This window comes from Podarcis bocagei (assembly GCF_964188305.1).
Source record: "Podarcis bocagei genome assembly, chromosome: 9".
Lineage (NCBI taxonomy): Eukaryota > Metazoa > Chordata > Lepidosauria > Squamata > Lacertidae > Podarcis > Podarcis bocagei.
Genome location: NC_138134.1, coordinates 63,997,610 through 64,016,062, shown reverse-complemented (window position 1 = coordinate 64,016,062; position 18,453 = coordinate 63,997,610). Strand labels below are relative to the sequence as shown.

General features: G+C 43.7%; 1 long non-coding RNA gene across 1 annotated transcript; it reads right to left on the bottom strand.

Annotated features, from left to right (window-relative positions):
- Window positions 1–13,020: 13,020 nt before the first annotated feature.
- On the bottom strand, window positions 13,021–18,181 carry LOC308594436. Its single transcript, XR_014011478.1, has 3 exons — window positions 18,072–18,181; window positions 16,579–16,735; window positions 13,021–13,641 (listed from the first exon to the last, which is right to left on the bottom strand). It is a non-coding gene; the product is annotated as an uncharacterized lncRNA (long non-coding RNA).
- Between the last annotated feature and the right edge of the window lie 272 nt (window positions 18,182–18,453).

Here is an 18,453-nt window from a genome sequence, read left to right as displayed (position 1 = left end):
GGAACTAATTGGAGATCGTAGATCGCTAACAGTAAGCTAAGCCCAGCTTGCTGTGTCAGCCATCAATTGCAATCCCATTAAAACAGCCCTATTGCAGCACACATCATCAGGTGCATAGAGATGCATTAGTAATGCTGTCTCTGTGGCAGCTGGATAAACCTTAGCATAATGCAAAGGTAATCGTCCCCAGCCCTGTTCCCATCATGATTAAGGATGGGGAGGAATTTGGTTTAGTTCACATTTCAATGTGAATCCATCTATTAGCACGTCCCAAGAACTAAAATGCAGCTGTCCTTCCAAGTTCACACCTCTGAATTTTGCAATTCAGTTCTAAAAGGAGAAGAAGAAGTCTATATTAGAGGTAAGTATGTATGGAAATGCAGACATTCATGTGGAAATACAGCACCCCAAAAATGCATTAAATCAGCTTGCAAAAATGTACACATTACGACAAAGTTGCATACAAAAAAAAAATGTACCTATTAATGAAAGGCACATTAGAATCATAGAATCATAGAATCATAGAGTTGGAAGAGACCACAAGGGCCATCGAGTCCAACCCCCTGCCAAGCAGGAAACATTGAAATGCTGGTGAATTTTCAGGAGGATTTTTAAAAAATCCACAAACTGATGCAGAAATGTAATGAACTGAATTTAAAATGGGATAAATATCTGACCATGCACATTGCTACCAAGCCACACCCAACTGCAGATGTGGCTCCCTTAATGCTGTATCATCAACTAGTGAACCATCCTAGAGTGTCTCCCAGAATGGCACCACAGCCCATTTCCTTCCTGGGTCCAGCTCACTTCTTTTACCATTACAGCAAGTCTAGGAACAGGAAAGGAGGGCTACTAGGCCTAACGACACCTTGGTCTCAGGAAGCATTTGTCATTGACCATAGCTGCAGATCAATAAAATCGGTCAGGCTAACCATTATGCAGAAGAGAGTGAAATCAATCACCCCAGCTTCCTGCAGATTTTTCTCTCCACCTTCCCAGCTTCCCCATTGCTACTGTCTTTAAGCATAAGTGCAAATAGCCTCTCCTGCAGCACATTCATTTTATGCTTTCCCTGATAATCCAAGTGTGAGCGCTTATCTCTTCCCCAAAGCTCAAAAAACGGTAGCCAAGTCCGGCACCCGGCACATAGCAGGCTGCCTCCTCTGTATATTTGGATAGCCCAATTACCATGGCAACATTTTTATCTGCTTTGGCTTTGACAAGCCCATCCAATTTATCGTGGTGCTTTGCACGATTCTTTCCTCACTTATGCCAAGTGAGCCATCCTTGAAAGTGTTTGTCAGCACGTCACTTTTCCAAACACTTTGTTGCAAGCTGCAGGTTTTACAAGAAGCAAGAGATCCTATTTCCCTGGCTTAACAGTACCAGTTGCACACTTTATTTACAAGCCCCCAGTAGTAAAAAAATAATAATAATGAAAGAGAATGGGTGACTTTGAACATAGTTATCTGGACAGATGGCTACTTTCATGGAATAGAGATGTGCAAATCTGTCAATTTCAGTTTCTCTTAATCTCTCCTTTTTCAGCTCTTCAGTTTTCCACATTTCTTGATCAGTTTGTGACTTTAAAAAAAAAAAGTCCTCCTGAAAATTAAAGAGCATTTTATTTCAAATTTCTCCTCATATACACATATCCAATTTTCCTAATATACATGTTTTGCAAAGCAATGCTATTATTATTTGTCGCTTTTTTTTAAAAAAAAGTGAATTCAAAGTGACTTTTAAAACAACCCTTAAAATCAAGTATAAAAATCAGAGTGAAAACATCCTAAAATGCTCAGCTAAAATGTATATAGACTCATAGAAATGTAGAGTTGGAAGGTACCCTGAGGATCATCTAGACCAACCCCTGCAATGCAAGAATCTCAACTAAAGCATGCATGACAAATAAATAAATGATGCTCCATACATGTATATTAGCTTCACTACTATGTCCATTAGTAAGCACACTTTAACTTGATATATCCACTCTGGTATACACTGCTTGACGGGACTACTGCATCTCAGAAGTCAGAGAAGTGCAAATTTTGTAGGATGGCTGTGTTTTGGTTCACATATTGTTCTGGAAAGCATGAATCAGATTTACCTTTAAATGTAAACTGCACTGAATTTATCCTTCAACCTATCCATTCTTAAGGAAATCAGCCCTGAGTGCTCACTGGAAGGACAGATCCTGAAGCTGAGGCTCCAGTACTTTGGCCACCTCATGAGAAGAGAAGACTCCCTGGGGAAGATCCTGATGTTGGGAAAGATGGAGGGCACAAGGAGAAGGGGGCGACAAAGGATGAGATGGCTGGACAGTGTTGTTGAAGCTACCAGCATGAGTTTGACCAAACTGCGGGAGGCAGTGGAGGACAGGAGTGCCTGGCGTGCTCTGGTCCATGGGGTCACAAAGAGTCGGACACGACTAAATGACTAAACAACAACAAAACTATAGAAAGAATGGAGCCAATTGCAATAAGTGGAGCCGCTCTCAATAACAAAGCTAACCTCCCAAGAAAGAAAAATCTGGAGGCTGTGATTGTGACAAGTAAATAGATGACAATGTGAAACACTAATTTTTGTAGTGAAAGTTGAAACGAACTTGGTGGGATGTTTGTTACATTTCTTTAAGAACACTGTGAAGAGTATGCCAGCAGGGAAACAAATCCCGGTGTTGCGCATTCTTACCATTGCAAAAATTCCTCTTACCTTCAGCGATAACATGGGGTTGCAGTACAGCGATGCCCCCAAATTCTCTATTGGCCCTTACAGCTGGGTCCCTCAGCTGGCAGAAGATGCAACAGCGTCTCCCGCCAGCTGAGGAACTTTGAATTTGGCCCGACAGCAGATTAGCCTATAGCAGGCGGGTTTTGGGACGGGCATGCTCTGGGGGGGCAAGAGCTGAGTGGGCCCCTTGAGGACTTCACTCAGGTCTGCTCCCCGGGGGTAAAAAGAGTGCCAGTCCCTCAGCCGGCACTCAGTCTGGAGACCGTGGAAATGTAATCAAAGACTCTTTAAGACAGAACTGATTATTAAATGGACAGCACTTAATGAAGGATTCTGAAAACTACAAAAATCTAAATAGCCAGGCAATTTGGTACATTAGACAAATGATTGGTTTAAAGGTTTAGAAACAGATTCATGCTATTATGGAATGTTAGAGGAAAAGATAAAAATCGTAAGGTAATGCAAGGTGTAGATGGAGATGTTCACTTCCTTATTCCCTTACAGGGAAAGGCTCTAGCTCAGTGCTGTAGAAGTAGTCAGTTCACTCCCCAATGGTATCTTCAGATAGGTCTGGGAGTGACCCTGGCCTGAAAGCCTGGAAGCCACTGCCCATCCATGTAGACCAGGGTTTCCCAAACTTGGGTCTCCAGCTGTTTTTGGACTACGATTCCCATCATCCCTGACCACTGGTCCTGCTAGCTAGGGATGGTGGGTGTTGTAGTCAAAAATCAGCTGGAGACCCAAGTTTAGGAAAGCCTGGTGTGGACACCACTGAGCTGGGAGGACCAATGGTCTGACTCAGTAGAAGGCAGCTTCCACAGTTGCTATGAGTAATTGACTAACATTGCGTGGATGTGGCTTCAAAAACTAATGGTTGGAACAAGTTGGATGTAGAGTAAGTGGCAATGTGAAAATGCCCATTGACCCATCTAAGATCAGTATTGTCTACACTGAATGTAAGAGGAGGAAAAGCTGTTAGGATTCTTGCTCTGATCCTAACAGAAGCTGCATGGTACAGTGGTGATTGTCTCTTTCTTATGTTTTAAACGTTTCAGATCTGTCCGATGAGTTGCTAAAACCTCAAGGACGGCCCCTCCCCATATGAACTGACCCAGACCCTGCACTCATCATCCAAGGCCCTCCTTTGTGTGGCTCCTCCACATGAGGTCCGGAGGGTGGTAGCACGAGAATGGGTCTCTTCTGCTGCGGCTCCTTATCTATGACCTTTAAAACTGTGCATGAGGGGGTATTTTTGTGTTTTTATATTGCGTGAATTGCAGCACAGCTAAGGGACCAGTGCCTAAAAAATGATTCCTACAGCCCATTTCTGTGAGGGTCAATTAATTAAGTAGCACCATCAGCACTGCATGTTTTGACTGACTCAGCTGGCATAAGCAATGGAAAGAAGACATGACATCTCTCCGCCCTTTGGAGTTCATAATCTGAATTTTAACAGGCAGCCGACAGAGGGAGGGTAGCTGTCTGGCTACTGATAACTTTCTGGGGCCACCAAGCTGGGCCCCACAGGTCCAAGACACTGTGGAAGCGCAATGGTTACAGCCCCTGGCTTCCCTCCTCAGGCACAAGACTCCACATTTCCCATGGATAGTTTCCTCTCTCATTCTCCTATCCAGGCCTGCATAATTTGCAGGGTTCACCAAGATAAAGACAGCCGACCAGTGACTTGATCATATATATACTGTATATACAATGGTACCTCGGGTTACAGACGCTTCAGGTTACATACACTTCAGGTTACAGACTACGCTAACCCAGAAATATTACCTCGGGTTAAGAACTTTGCTTCAGGATGAGAACAGAAATCGTGCTCCGGTGGCGCGGCGGCAGCAGGAGGCCTCATTAGCTAAAGTGGTGCTTCAGGTTAAGGACAGTTTCAGGTTAAGAACGGACCTCTGGAATGAATTAAGTACCTAACCCGAGGTACCACTGTATGCTCCTTTTCTTCCTTAGCAAAACCAGGGAGTTATTCACATGCTGGATATGACACACTACAGCTGAGGAGGCTTCAAGGACAGGATGGCCCACTGACAGAAAACGTCCAACCGTGGCTAAAGGAAACCACTGCTGGTTGTATCTGTATGGTGCTGGTCCACCTATTCTCCATGTGTGCTTCAGGAAGATGGTAGGAAAGGTTGACTGTGTGAATAGTCCCCATTTGATTCCTGAGTCACCATTAGAAACTTGGTTCTATGTGCTTTCAAGGAAATGTTTCGAAAGCAGACACGATTTAAACACAAACCCCCCACGTCAAGGAAAGACGCCATTTCTCTGAGCCTTGGATCTCTTCTTCATACACAACAAAGCTCTAACGGGAGAAGGGAAAAGTAGCAAGTATTATATTAGCATTGTTAATTACGTGCTGACAGGGTACTTTGCATTTTACAAGACAAAGATAAAGACGCAGGTTCCTGGCCTGATGAGCTTGTAATGTAAAAATCAAACTCTCATCGACTGATCGTACTATGAATGTATCACCCAGTTACCTAGCAACTTCCAAGACCTGATTAACCCTTTTTTAAAAGGGTGTGAAACGTACAACACTTCGGAAAGTGAATTCCCAAGTGATTTTTACCTAATCTTACGCATGTCAGCTTTGTGCTTTCCCTGTCCTCAACCAACGGTTAACAGGAACTAGCCCCGACTATTAATCAGAATGTGATATTAACACCCGTGTGAGCAACGCCCCCCCAATTTCCCTTTTCTTCTCTATTACAAGAAGACCTTGAGATTATTTATTGTTCTACAGAGAAGTTTTGTCATAGTTTTCAGTCCTTCCACACAACTCATTTGAGTTTGTTCACTCATTCGTTTTGCAGCGCTCTCCCCACCTGGTTGCTTCAGGACTGCTTGAATTTCTCCATCTTGTGTTGGCCCACAGATTATGTAGATACCAGCATCAGCCGGCAGGTAAAGGTGGCAGAGCTTACCTGACTTCATGTCACCAGCATCGCTGGAAATTACTGGGCAAGAGAAAGGATGAGATGAGGCAGTGGCAAGGTCAACACAGCATAGTGGTAGGTGACCTTTGACCCCCCCTGCTGTGAACTTGATTTAGACCTCCTATTTGCATTTGGGGGGAGCTCTCATTGATGAGAGTCAGAAATAGCTTCTGTTGAAATCTCCTCTTTGGATCAGGATCGAAGAGTCATGATGACCTTATTCCTGAGCAATTGCAAGAAGCGTAAGAGCCAACTCCTAGGGGCCAAGGTCCCTTCAGCCCCACAAATAAAATATTTGAGGGGGCTGGATGCTTCCCAAAGTTGATGGGCATTGCCATTTAAATGGTGTATTGTGCACTGTGTCTCAGGCACCATGTCATTTTATCCAAGTTGGCACCTCTGACAAGAAGCATTTTCCAGAGAACACAGGTTTGCAGCAAATTCAGCTGCTGAGAAGGTGAAATCATATCTCAAAAGTTATTCTATTTATTACTGGGATATGTGTGGAGCTTCCCCTGAATCACTTAGAACTCCACAGAGGCCCTTTGTCAACACCATTCAACACAAGAAGGTTCATATGGCCATGCCAAGGTTGCAGTGGAGAATAGGAGGTCCAGGACAGTTCTTGACAGTAGGTAAAAAAAGGTAAGGTCAAGGACGCCTGGACGGTTAAGTCCAGTCAAAGGTGACTATGGGGTTGTGGTGCTCATCTTGATTTCAGGCCGAGGGAGCCGGCGTTTGTCCACAGACAGCTTTCTGGGTCATGTAGCCAGCATGACTAAACCGCTTCTGGTGCAATGGGACACCGTGACGGAAACCAGAGCGCATGGAAATGCCGTTTACCTTCCTGCCACAGCAGTACCTATTTATCTGCTTGCACTGGCATGCTTTTGAACTGCTAGGTTGGCAGTAGGTAGCATAGAACGATATGGTCCATCCTAAGATGCCCAAGCATGTTGGCCTTAGGATACCAGCCCTGCTGGTTCAGGAAGGAGCCTAAGGAACCTGGCACACGCACACACACGCACACACACACATGCACACACGCACATACACACACACATCACTTTTCCTTTCAAGAAAAGTTAGCTGAAGGGAAGGCACCAGTTGTCTCCAGAAGGAATCCTCCTACAGAATGGGGAAGAAATCTCTATTGAGCTTCAGCCTTCCACCTTGTTATCTGGAAGCAAAGGCAGGAGGGATAGCAATTAAAAACTCACATGACAAAATTGATAGACGCCTCGAAAAAGAGAGAGAGAGAGAGAGAATCACTCTCCACACTATCTAAGCAATCTGACCTCTGCAAATTGCCTTGCAGAGGTGGGGAGGAAGAGTTCAGTGACTCATTACTGTAGTTCTTATCTATTTTTCAGATCATGTAAAAGCACGTGAGGGAAGGTTGTTTATGATTATATTCATGCTTTCTGCTTATATACTACCCAAAGGCAACAACACCTATTAAGTCTCAAGATATAGCACTAAATTCTTTACTCAATATGGGAAGCAACTTGTGTATTTCATTGGCATTGAGGAGAGATGGACAAATTTGCCAAGTTTGATTTCTCTCAGCTTCTCATTTTCAGGCTTAAGATCAGTTCACCTCATTACCACATAGGTTTGTAAATTCTTTTTAAATGCACATGAACATTCATACACTTTACTCCTAACATACAGATTTTTGCATGCAATTTTGCCTTATATATATAATCTTTGCAAGCATAGAAGGCTTTTTCCTTGCTTTTGTGCATGTTATTTTCACTAAGATATGCATTTTTGTGTTCCCTCTTCCACTAATACATGCAAGTTTCTGTGTATTCTTTGGTTGGAGAACTGCACTGTAAAATTCAGAAAAGCGGAAGTTTTGAAGAAGAGCTGTGTTTTGGTTAGCATATGGGCTCAGGAAGTATAATTTTTGTAGGCTCGGATTAAAATGCAAACTGAAAGAACTCCCCCACCTCTTAAATTGACAGCATTCAGCATGTGTGATGTCACAGGGACATAGGAAGCTGTCTTAAACTAAAACCATTGGTGTACCTAGTTCCATATGGGCAGGCGCAGCCGACGAGCTAGCGAGAGGTGGATGAAGAGGCTTGATGTGCTGCCCGAGGCAACTGCCCCACCTTGCCTCATGGGTGGGCCAGGACTGCCACCACTGTTGCTCTACCACTCCACCTTCCCTTTAAAATATGTTAAGACTATACTGCAAGCACAGATTAACTCCTATTAATAGGATGATGGCATGCCTTAGATACCCACTGCAGCTACTTGATTGGCATCCATTTCTTCAGTATCAGATCACCTTACGCATTGCAAATTCTATTTTAGCACTCCGGACCCTGCCAGAACTGCCTGTCATGGAGAATCTCAATATGGAGCTGCCGCGCGAGAGATTAGCCATGGCACAGATTCCTTGGCAAGTGGATGCTTCTTAGAAATATCGGCATCCCAGCCAAGGCACTTAAGCGCATCCAGATGGTCATTAGCCAGCCTCCTCAATCGCCTGCTTTGCTGCTGAAGGGAAGGCGTGGTTCCATAAGACAGGGCAATTGTGATGCCAACATTATTACCCTGTGCGAAAACAAAAGGGACAAGGGAGGCTGAAACACCCCCGTGTGAGATCTCCCTTCACAAAACTGCAGAGAATCCATTATGCAGTGTCACTGGAAGAAAAAACAACAACCCCAATCCAGGCGTGGTCTACAAATGCAGAAGAATGAGATGGTAGGATCCTGAGGCAAGATGGAGGGTGGTACTACATGAGTGGAAAATGCTTCCGCATGGGGGAAAGAAACTCTGCAAGTAGAAAGCGAAGATGTCAGGGAGACATGTTCTGGTCTTTTCCATGCTGTGCTAATTTTCTACTTGCAGAGAATTATTGCAACGTAGGGGAGCATTCAAAGCTATGATTCCCAAGTTGCACTCTGAAGCTCCTTCTTCCATCATGGGGTTCTACAAGCTCTTTCTGCTGCAGGCAGATGGCTATGCCTTGTCCAGCCAGGGTCAGCTAAGGCGGCAGCCCCACAGACAACCCCACCTGCCCCACCGCCTCTGTTGCTGGTGCAGAAGTCGGCTCCACTTCTCTGTCAGCGACGGAGGGGGCAGGGTGGGCAGAGAAGCAATACCGGCGGCAGGACAGGGCAAGGTGGCACTTCCTGTTTTGCCACAAGTAACAAAATGAGACACGGCACCCCTGTGTTCAGCTGAAGAACAAGTTGCTCCAGCTGGTGCAAAAGGCTGAAGCTAGATTGTTGATAGAAACAGACTGCCACCAGCCTGAAATATACTCCTCTGGTGCTTAAAAATTTAAACTTAGCTGCCTATATGCTCCTCTACCAGGATGAAGTTTGTTGTATTAATTTACAGGGCCGTTAACAACTTAGGTTTAGGACAGGCTTCCTCAACCTCGGCCCTCCAGATGTTTTGAGATTACAATTCCCATCATCCCTGACCATGGGTCCTGCTAGCTAGGGATCATGGGAGTTGTAGGCCAAAAACATCTGGAGGGCTGAGGTTGAGGAAGCCTAGTTTAGGAATCACTATTAATGGTACCCCATGGTTGGCATGCACAGCTTATAATCACTAGGAGTCATGTATTGTATGTCCAATTTTATGGTACTTCCTTCAAGTCAAAGTCAGACAGACCCTCTCCCTATTGATCTTCCAGTGGCTACTGAAGACCTTTTCTTATTATTATTTCAGCTGGCATTTTAATCAGCAGGCAATCTGATTTTATAGTTTTAACTTATTTATATCCTTATTGTATAAATTTACTGGGATATTCCTTTTAAGATGACTCTAATGAAGCTTCACATTGTCAAAATAAAGGGGCGGGGCAAAAGAAATAAGTGCAAACATGTAATTAATGGATTTCTTGTTGAAAACCAGAGACACAGAATGAAGCTCATGTTAATCCAAGTAATTCAAAGGGATGATACAAGTTTTTTAAAAAATCCTGTACAAAGAATACATTTATCCTATAGATCATGTATATATCCTTCCCAAAGCCACAGTAAATGTAGAAAAAGAATACAACACATGTCATTAAAATCCAATTAAACCACTTAGGTGGAAATAAGGTTTAGAAGCCCAACCTACTAGCAAAATCCAGTATAAACACCATGTCAACACTTCCAAACTGTGTGGGGTTTGGTAGTGGTGCCAGTGTGGTGTAGTGGTCAGAGTGTTGGACTAGGAGCTGGGAGACTAGAGTTCAAATCTCCACTCAGTCATGAGATCCACACCCTCCAACATTTCTCCAAGGAAAATAGGGACGCCCTAAGGAAAAGTGGGACATTCCAGGGTCAAATTAAAAACTGGTACGGCTTCTGTAAATCCAGGACTATCCCTGAAAAATAGAGTTTGGAAACCCACTAAGGTGAACTTGTTCCCGCTCACTTTCTCAGATAACCTGCATTGGAGGGGATTGGACTAGATGATCGTCAGGGTCTCTTCCAACTCTGTGATTCTGTAAATATCTCACAGCTGTCCATGGAGGCACAGGTCAATTCTGTGTCCAGGGCAGCTGTTTATCAGCTCCATCTGGTACGCAGGCTGAGACCCTACCTGCCCATGGACTGCCTCACCAGAGTGGTGCATGCTCGGGTTATCTCTCATTTGGACTACTGCAATGCACTCTATGTGGGGCTACCTTTGAAGGTGACCTGGAAACTACAACTAATCCAGAATGCAGCAGCTAGACTGGTGACTGGGAGCAGCCGCTGAGACCACATAATATCAGTCCTGAAAGACCTACATTGGCTCCCAGTACGTTTCTGGGCACAATTCATAGTGTTGGTGCTGACCTTTAAAGCCCTAAATGGCCTCGGCCCAGTATACCTGAAGGAGCATCTCCACCCCCATCATTCAGCCCAGACACTGAGGTCCAGCACTGAGGCCTTCTGGCATTTCCCTCACTGCGAGAAGCCAAGTTACATGGAATCAGGCAGAGGGCCTTCTCGGTAGTGGCACCCACCCTGTGGAACACCCTCCCACCAGATTTCAAAGAGAAAAACAACTACCAGGCTTTTCGAAGACATATGAAGGCAGCCTTGTTTAGGGAAGCTTTTAATGTTTAGCAGACCACTGTATTTTAATACTTTGTTGGAAGCCACCCAGAGTGATTGGGGAAACCCAGCCAGATGGGTGGAGTATAAATAATATATTATCATTATTATTATTATTATTATTATTATTATTATTATTATTATTATCTCACAAGGTTGTTGTGGGGATAAAATGGGGAGAACCATGTATGCCACATTGAGCTCCTTGGAAGAAAGGTTGGCTATAAATGGAATAATAAAGGGAAAGAAAGAATGAAAAAAAGTTTAACCCCATGACAGAGGGCAGCACCAAGCTGTCTGTGTCCTCACTTTCCCTGAGCATGGCTCATTTTAATAAATATATAAAATAATTTTTACAAGGATATTTTATGACTCAGCTGTCACAAAGGTGATGGAAGGCTTTCTCCCAAGCTACAGACTTTGCATTTCTTCCTCACTAACAACTGCAGCTGGACCATAAAGAAGGCTGATCGCCGAAGAATTGATGCTTTTGAATTATGGTGCTGGAGGAGACTCTTGAGAGCCCTATGGACTGCAAGAAGATCAAACCTATCCATTCTGAAGGAAATCAGCCCTGAGTGCTCACTGGAAGGACAGATCCTGAAGCTGAGACTCCAATACTTTGGCCACCTCATGAGAAGAGAAGACTCCCTGGAAAAGACCCTGATGTTGGGAAAGATTGAGGGCACAAGGAGAAGGGGATGACAGAGGAGGAGATGGTGGGACAGTGTTCTCGAAGCTACCAACATGAGTTTGACCAAACTGCGGGAGGCAGTGGAAGACAGGACTGCCTGGCACGCTCTGGTGCATGGGGTCACGAAGAGTCAGTCACGACTAAACAACAACAAACAACTGCAAGCATTAAATGCATATTCCTCATTCACACACACACACACACACCCCACATCTTTCTCAAAAGCTGCACTTCATTGGGCCATGGCCACTCTTTTGTGCAACTGCATTTTAAAGCTTAAAATTCAGTTTATTTTCCTCTGACTAGTTGCACTAATAACATAATAGAGGTGGCATGAATAAAGCAAAAGGTGGCATTAGGACGTCAACAAGGAGACGCTAAGGGGAAGTGAAAGAAAAGAATAGATCAACAGACATAAAGAACTTTTATTGAGCACTAGAGGGGGAAAATTGAAACGGGTAAAAAAAAATTGCCATTCAATGCATCACTTCCTTAAAAAAAAAATCTGAATCTCTCTCTCTCTCTCCCTTTTCATGACAAGACGTGGATGGCTGAGGAGACATGCAATGCTTTTATCGGGAGGGGTGGAAAGAAGATAAAAAGAGAAAAGTGTTAACTTCTTTTGTAGAAAAAGAAACACACATTTTTGACAGCGGATGTCTTAGCACAAGCAAGGAAAACATTGTTTTTGGCTGCTGGATATAAACCTGTAGAGGTAAAAGCCCATTGCATTGTGAGTAGAGTTGCAGCATATCTCTTCTTCTGCTCATTGAACAAAGATAATTGGCATGGTAATTAATTGGTTGGGCAATGTGTATCTCTGGAGTGTGTGCATTTGTATACCGTGTGTGTGTGTGTGTGTGTGTGTGTGTGTGTGTGTGTGCAAGCACATTCTATTTGTCTTAAAATTAGGGGTGTTGCCTTTTCTCCTGGCAGCCCCTCCCCCCCAATTAATTGATGTAGCATTTTCTTGCACTGATAGGAGAGGGGGACTCCACCTGTTGAATTTCCCCAGGTTATTGTATAATAATGCAGCTATTGCATGCAAATGTCAATGACACAAGAGCTATGCTAGTTAAATAAAGCTCTTGAAATGGGAGCAGCGTCTGTTGCCAGAACAAGAGAGAAACTGCAGGATGTAGAGTCCAGTCCTAACACATGAAGTCAATGGGGGGATTAGGAGCTGGCACACAGCCCGTTTCGTTGGCCTCTGTTGTTGGAGAGGACTGCAGCTGTGTCACGGCGGAGGCCCCAGCTTTGCCCAGGCAGGTGGTAAGCTCCTCCCGATGATTCTCCCACTGGTGGTAGGCAGCAGCAGCAAATTCTGAAATGGGACGTGGGTTGGAGGCTTGGTATCTGCTGGACTCCATTTCAATCCTGCAAATCGGGCCTTGCACCCCAAACAATATTTGAAAAACTGAAGCATTTGTTTCCCCATCACTTTCCCTACTGCATATAGCTCAGATTTTGATTTCGGAAGTCCGTTTGTCGAGGCAAAGCACCAAACCCATTTTAATGGCACAACCTGAATGTGCTGGTATGCTGGTACATGGCTGAATCCCACCACAGACAGCCTGGCAGCGTCCAAGGTAATAAAAAATAATAGATTCTAAATATGCAAACGGCACTACATTAATGTTTAATAGCATTCCCATTTGTACAAACTTATTCTCTCCCTCCCCTTTTTTTTTGGTCTTAATGTTGCCTGGCCCATTTAGAGAAATATATGAAATGGAATTGCATTATTTTCTAACCGGAGAGGATGCAATGAAATATGGGTCTGCGCACATAAAGTACAAAGCTACCAGGGTTGGAGATGCTGATGATTTGGAACTGGGTGGTGTGTTCTCTCCCCCCCCCCCCCGCTTCTTCACCCCCCTCAAAAAAAAGAAGGAAAAAAAGAAGACATCTAATTTGCTGCTCTTCTAGTTAAAATCATTGGGAAAAAGTGCTGACAATGACAGGCCAGAAACAAAGCTGCTTCTCAACTAACAACCTTAATGAGAAATTTTCTGTCTGGGTTTTGATCTCCCCCCAGCGTGAAGGCTGCCCTTTTGCAGACTTGCATTCCGATCATGAGCTCATGTATGCTGATAACAGCGTGCAGCCAGCCTCGACGTTGCTGGGCTTGTCTATTGTCGGTGATGGTATTGATTGTAGGCACGGTGTCATCCACGAACCTTGATATCTCCTAAAAGCAACGAAGGAAATCTTATTTTGTGCAGCACATCTAGACTTTTGCTCGTAAGTCCGTTTGCAACCGAGAAAACGTTGCCGAGATCCTTTGGTAACTGTGGGTTATAGCTTGTTTGGTGATTATTCTGGGGGCTGCAAGGCTGGATTGGAGCACATGGGGGTCCTAAACTCTGCAACCGTGTGCCCACTTACCTGGGTACCAGTCCCATTGAACTCAATAGGACCTGCTTCTGATAATATATGCAGACTTGCAGTGGTTAAATGTGGCCCTCTATTAATCAAGCTATTGATTGTATGTAATATATTATTTTACACAATACCATGCTATACCAAACCATACCATACCATATATCCTATTTGATTATATTATATTAATATAAGTACTGGTGGGGAGGGATGGATAGCAGGAAGGAAGGGACCTCAAGAGTCATCTAATCTAACCTCCTGCAATGCCAGAATCTCAACTAAAGCAGTGATGACAGATGGCCACGCAACCTCTGCTTAAAGACCTGCAATGCTAGTGTGGTAGCACTAAATGCGGTTATGCATATAACAGGTTTGTTTTCAGATGCTGCTGGACTCCAGCTCCCATCCTTCCTGACCATTGGCCATGCTAGCCAGGGCTGATGGGAGTTGGAGTCCAGCAACATCTCAAGGGCCACAATAGCAGCTTCAGGGAGACCAAACAGGATCAGGGCTGCAGCACCTGGAGAGGGGAGGGGTTAATTCTCATCACCTTTACAGAAACATCTGAAAATGTTTCCACCTCAAAGTTTCTAGGAAGCTTCCAGGAAATGATGCCAATGTGAATTTCCATCCTGGGGTTTACTAGCAGCATGTAGGGAAGGGTTTTGTTGGACCACGTGGAGGGGATGAGGGGAAATAAGCTGGTGGTGTGAATAGATGTTTCAAAGAAAGATCTCCTTAAGAATCACTAAAATCTACAATTTCCTACTCAGAGTAGACCTATTAAAGTTAATGGACATGGGAAACTTTTCATTCATGTAAGTGGGTCTACTCTGAGTTGTTGTTGTTGTTTAATTTTTTATTTCCAAAACCGAAAAAAGAAAAATTACAAACATCAAATTCAACATCCATATTCATTTTCTAACATAAACCTATTACATCATTAACTAAATTAAAATATACCTAATTACTCTAAACTTCTCTTTGCTGTATACAAATACAACACAGTTAGAAATGTTATATTAAAGCTTTTATATTATAAATAATATTTCAAATTCCCCTATACCCACCGTTCCCCTTCACCCATGTGTGATCTGTCTCACTTTTTTTTTTTCTTCTTCCGTCTTGTTGTGTTGTTATAATTTAATCATTGTTCAGTGGGTCTACTCTGAGTACAGCACAGCCTTGTTTCTCATGCTGCCCTAGTTGCTGGTGGCAAAATGAAAGGGTCATTTTGGCCATCATTCTCCCCAGTCCATTTTGACCTCACGACAACCCTGTGAGGTAGGTTAAGCAGATGGCTAGAGAGGGGAGGAGAGAGAGAGACTTGCCAAAGTTCACCCAGTAAGCTTGTGGTAGGAGTTGGGAGTGGAGGACTGGAACACCACACCGCTGGAATTTTGCCTATGGCTATTGAATGAATTCAGGGTTGGGGTGAAATTTGAACCAGAGGCTTTCTGGTTTCCGCTTGGAGAGGCTGTGCTACTCCCCATCACACCGGCTCTCAGCTTTCCATTTGCTCTGTGATCAGTTACATGCTGCCTGCCAACAATTGTAAATGATCACCAACCAGACGAATCTGACAGACTCTTCCCCGGAGATTCATGAACTGTGCTTTATAGCAGGCGGATGCACCACACCATCAAACTCAAAGAATGTAAACTGGGCGGCGGGGGGGGGGGGGAGATGATTACAGCTGGAGCTGTGTGGAGAGGGAAGGGGGGCAGAACAGAAAGAAACTGGAATAGAATGCATATTCGATTGGCAGCAGCACGGCCAGAGCTAAGGGTTGATGTGTTTGGGCACCTGCTGAGGGACAATACCTCAGCTGATGCACAGTGGCAAAAGTCCCCTCCAACCTGCTTGTTCACCCACCTCTGCCTCTCTCTCTTCCAGGCAATGTTGGTGGTTCTTACGGAGGGAGCAGACATCCCTGACTGCTTGCTCATTTCATCTCTGAGCCAGTGTAGTGTAGTGGTTAAGAGCAGTAGATCCGTAATCTGGTGAACCGGGTTCGCTTCCCTGCTCCTCCACTTGCAGCTGCTGGGTGACCTTGGGCCAGTCACACTTCTTTGAAGTCTCTCAGGCCCTTTCACCTCACAGAGTGTTTGTTGTGGGGGAGGAAGGGAAAGGAGAATGTTAGCAGCTTTGAGACTCCTTTGGGTAGTGATAAAGCAGGATATCAAATCCAAACTCCTCCTCCTCCTCCTCCTCCTCCTCCTCCTCCTCCTCTTCTTCTTGTCTGTCAAGCAAGTAGATAGGACCAAGAAGCAATGAGGAGATGAAGAGGAGCAACAGGTAATAAGGGTAGTGAATTGGTAGTGAAGGAGAATCACCCATGCAGGGTTTCTTACCCAAGGACTCTTGCATTTCCATCCCATTGTTTCTTCAAGCAGCTCAGGGCAGTATATAGCCTGTGGTTCTTGCCCTCTCCATTTTATCCTCACAGCAAGGTAAAGGCAGAAAGAGTGACTGGTGTAAGGGCATCTGGTGAGTTTCATGGTTGCGTGGGGATTTCAACCCTGATCTCCCAGGCCCTTGTCCAATACCCTAGCCCCTTCCAATGATGTTGGAGGATTTTCCCTCACATATATCTGCAAAACTATTCCACAAACTCCATGCGCACCAGGATGAGATCATAAATTAGTTTAATGCAGTAGTGAAGAATTGGATTTGGCTAGTGGACCAGATCCTTATCTCCCCATGCTCCATGAGCCAGTTTTGACAAGTCTGTGTAACCACCTACCTGTCATTCTGCTGATGTCATGATGATAGCAGGTGATTGGCACCTGTCCAAGTTCAAAGGAGTTTGCTGTAAGTATCCATCAGCTGATGGATCCATTTGAATCCATTTGAAGATGTGCTTTCAGTTGCATAAAATGAGGCTGAGAGCCACAGGTTGCCTATCCCGATATATGAGAGAGAGAGAGAGAGAGAGAGAGAGAGAGAGAGAGAGAGAGATCATTGCATGTGACCCAAAGAATTCCTTCTCCAAAAAAGGCAGGTATTAATAGTTGATAGTTGAGGTGAAGGAAAGAGAGAGACAGAAGGTGCAGTTAGGCAAGTCCTTTTACTGGAAACTGACTTCCTAAAAAGCTATCTCCTTACATGCTTACTTGTTTCCCATTTTGTAGGACCTAACACAATAATAACAACAAATCTGCACCAGAACAAGAAAGAGCGGAAAACAGATGTCAGAGGAGAGAGCCAACAAAAGGAATGAAAGCCACTGCGCTATGCTGAGCATTGCAAAGTCCATGGGTTTGCACATGCAAAACAGGAAGTGACAGAGGAAGAACATTGTTTGGCAGCTTTTCTCAAATCATATGAAAAATGGGGAAAGACTATGGGATTCAGGAGGGGTGAGCAAGGACGACAGGAAACAAACCTAGTTTACTGCTTAACAGGCAAGAATTTACACCATTTAAAAACTTCCGCAAAGATCACAGCTTATAATGAAATGTATTGTATGCCTTGCTGGGTGAGACCAATGGGCCTTTCCCCCAGTATCCTGTCTCTGTCCAGAACCAGGTGTTCCAGATGAAATGTACAACATTACATGCTATTGACAACTTCCTATACATTTCCATCTCTCCTACAGCCATAGGCTTATGTAATTCTTAAGTATGAAGGGGCTGGCAGATTTATTCTATAATGCACTTAATCAGTTTTCATTGACTGACCTCCATTCTTCCCCACCCCCACCCCTTTTAAAGTATTATAATAAAAAATAGTTTCTATTCATTTATTATTATCATAACTGCATGCATAATTGTATCACAAAATGAATAAGAACAAACAACAAAACCTGACCCCTTAATAATCTTTTAAACATAATGTTACTAATCAAGAATTTACCCAAATAGAATGCTTTAAAGTTTCCCACCTGCTACAATCAGGGGAAGAAGAAAGGAAAAAAATCAATTCAACATTCTCTAAATACAGAAATATCTACCGGTAATCTCTTGTCCAAAATGGTTATTCCAACCCAAAATAAAGCAATGTCTTTAAGAAGAGAAAATAATTTGTCCATATCTTATTTAAACCGTTACCTAAATCACTTAGTTTATTCATACATGGAACTTCTAATGCTTTCTGTAGCCATTCTCTAACAGATGGAGTTGTTGAAATTTTTTCCAATATCGTGCCAAGGTAATCCTTGGTGCAATTAAAAGGTTGACAATCAAATTTTCACACTCTTTGAAACATTTGCATACAGTAGTCTGTATTTTCTCTTACATTTTACTTGAATTTTCAAGATGATTTCAACAAATTGACCACTCGCATTCTTCCAACAATCTTCCTGCTTATGTGAAATTATCGATCATTGGTTGGCACATTTGCTATAGAAACACAGGGAGTCTAAGCCTTTGCTTCCAGCCTGGCATTCGGCAGATCAGAAAGTAGGAGGGTGCTATCTTTAAGAGTCTCCAAACACAATTATTTGAACATGCTTGATAATGGAAGGCCAGTGTGATGCCATCAAGCCCATTTGGGTTTTTTTAAAAAAGGAACAAGATTTAAGAGCCCCTGGTGAAGGCTGCCTCAGTAGTGTAAAATGTGCTGATGTATTTTACATTCAGATTTCTAATTTGACCCAACCTTAGCCCAAGGCAGATAA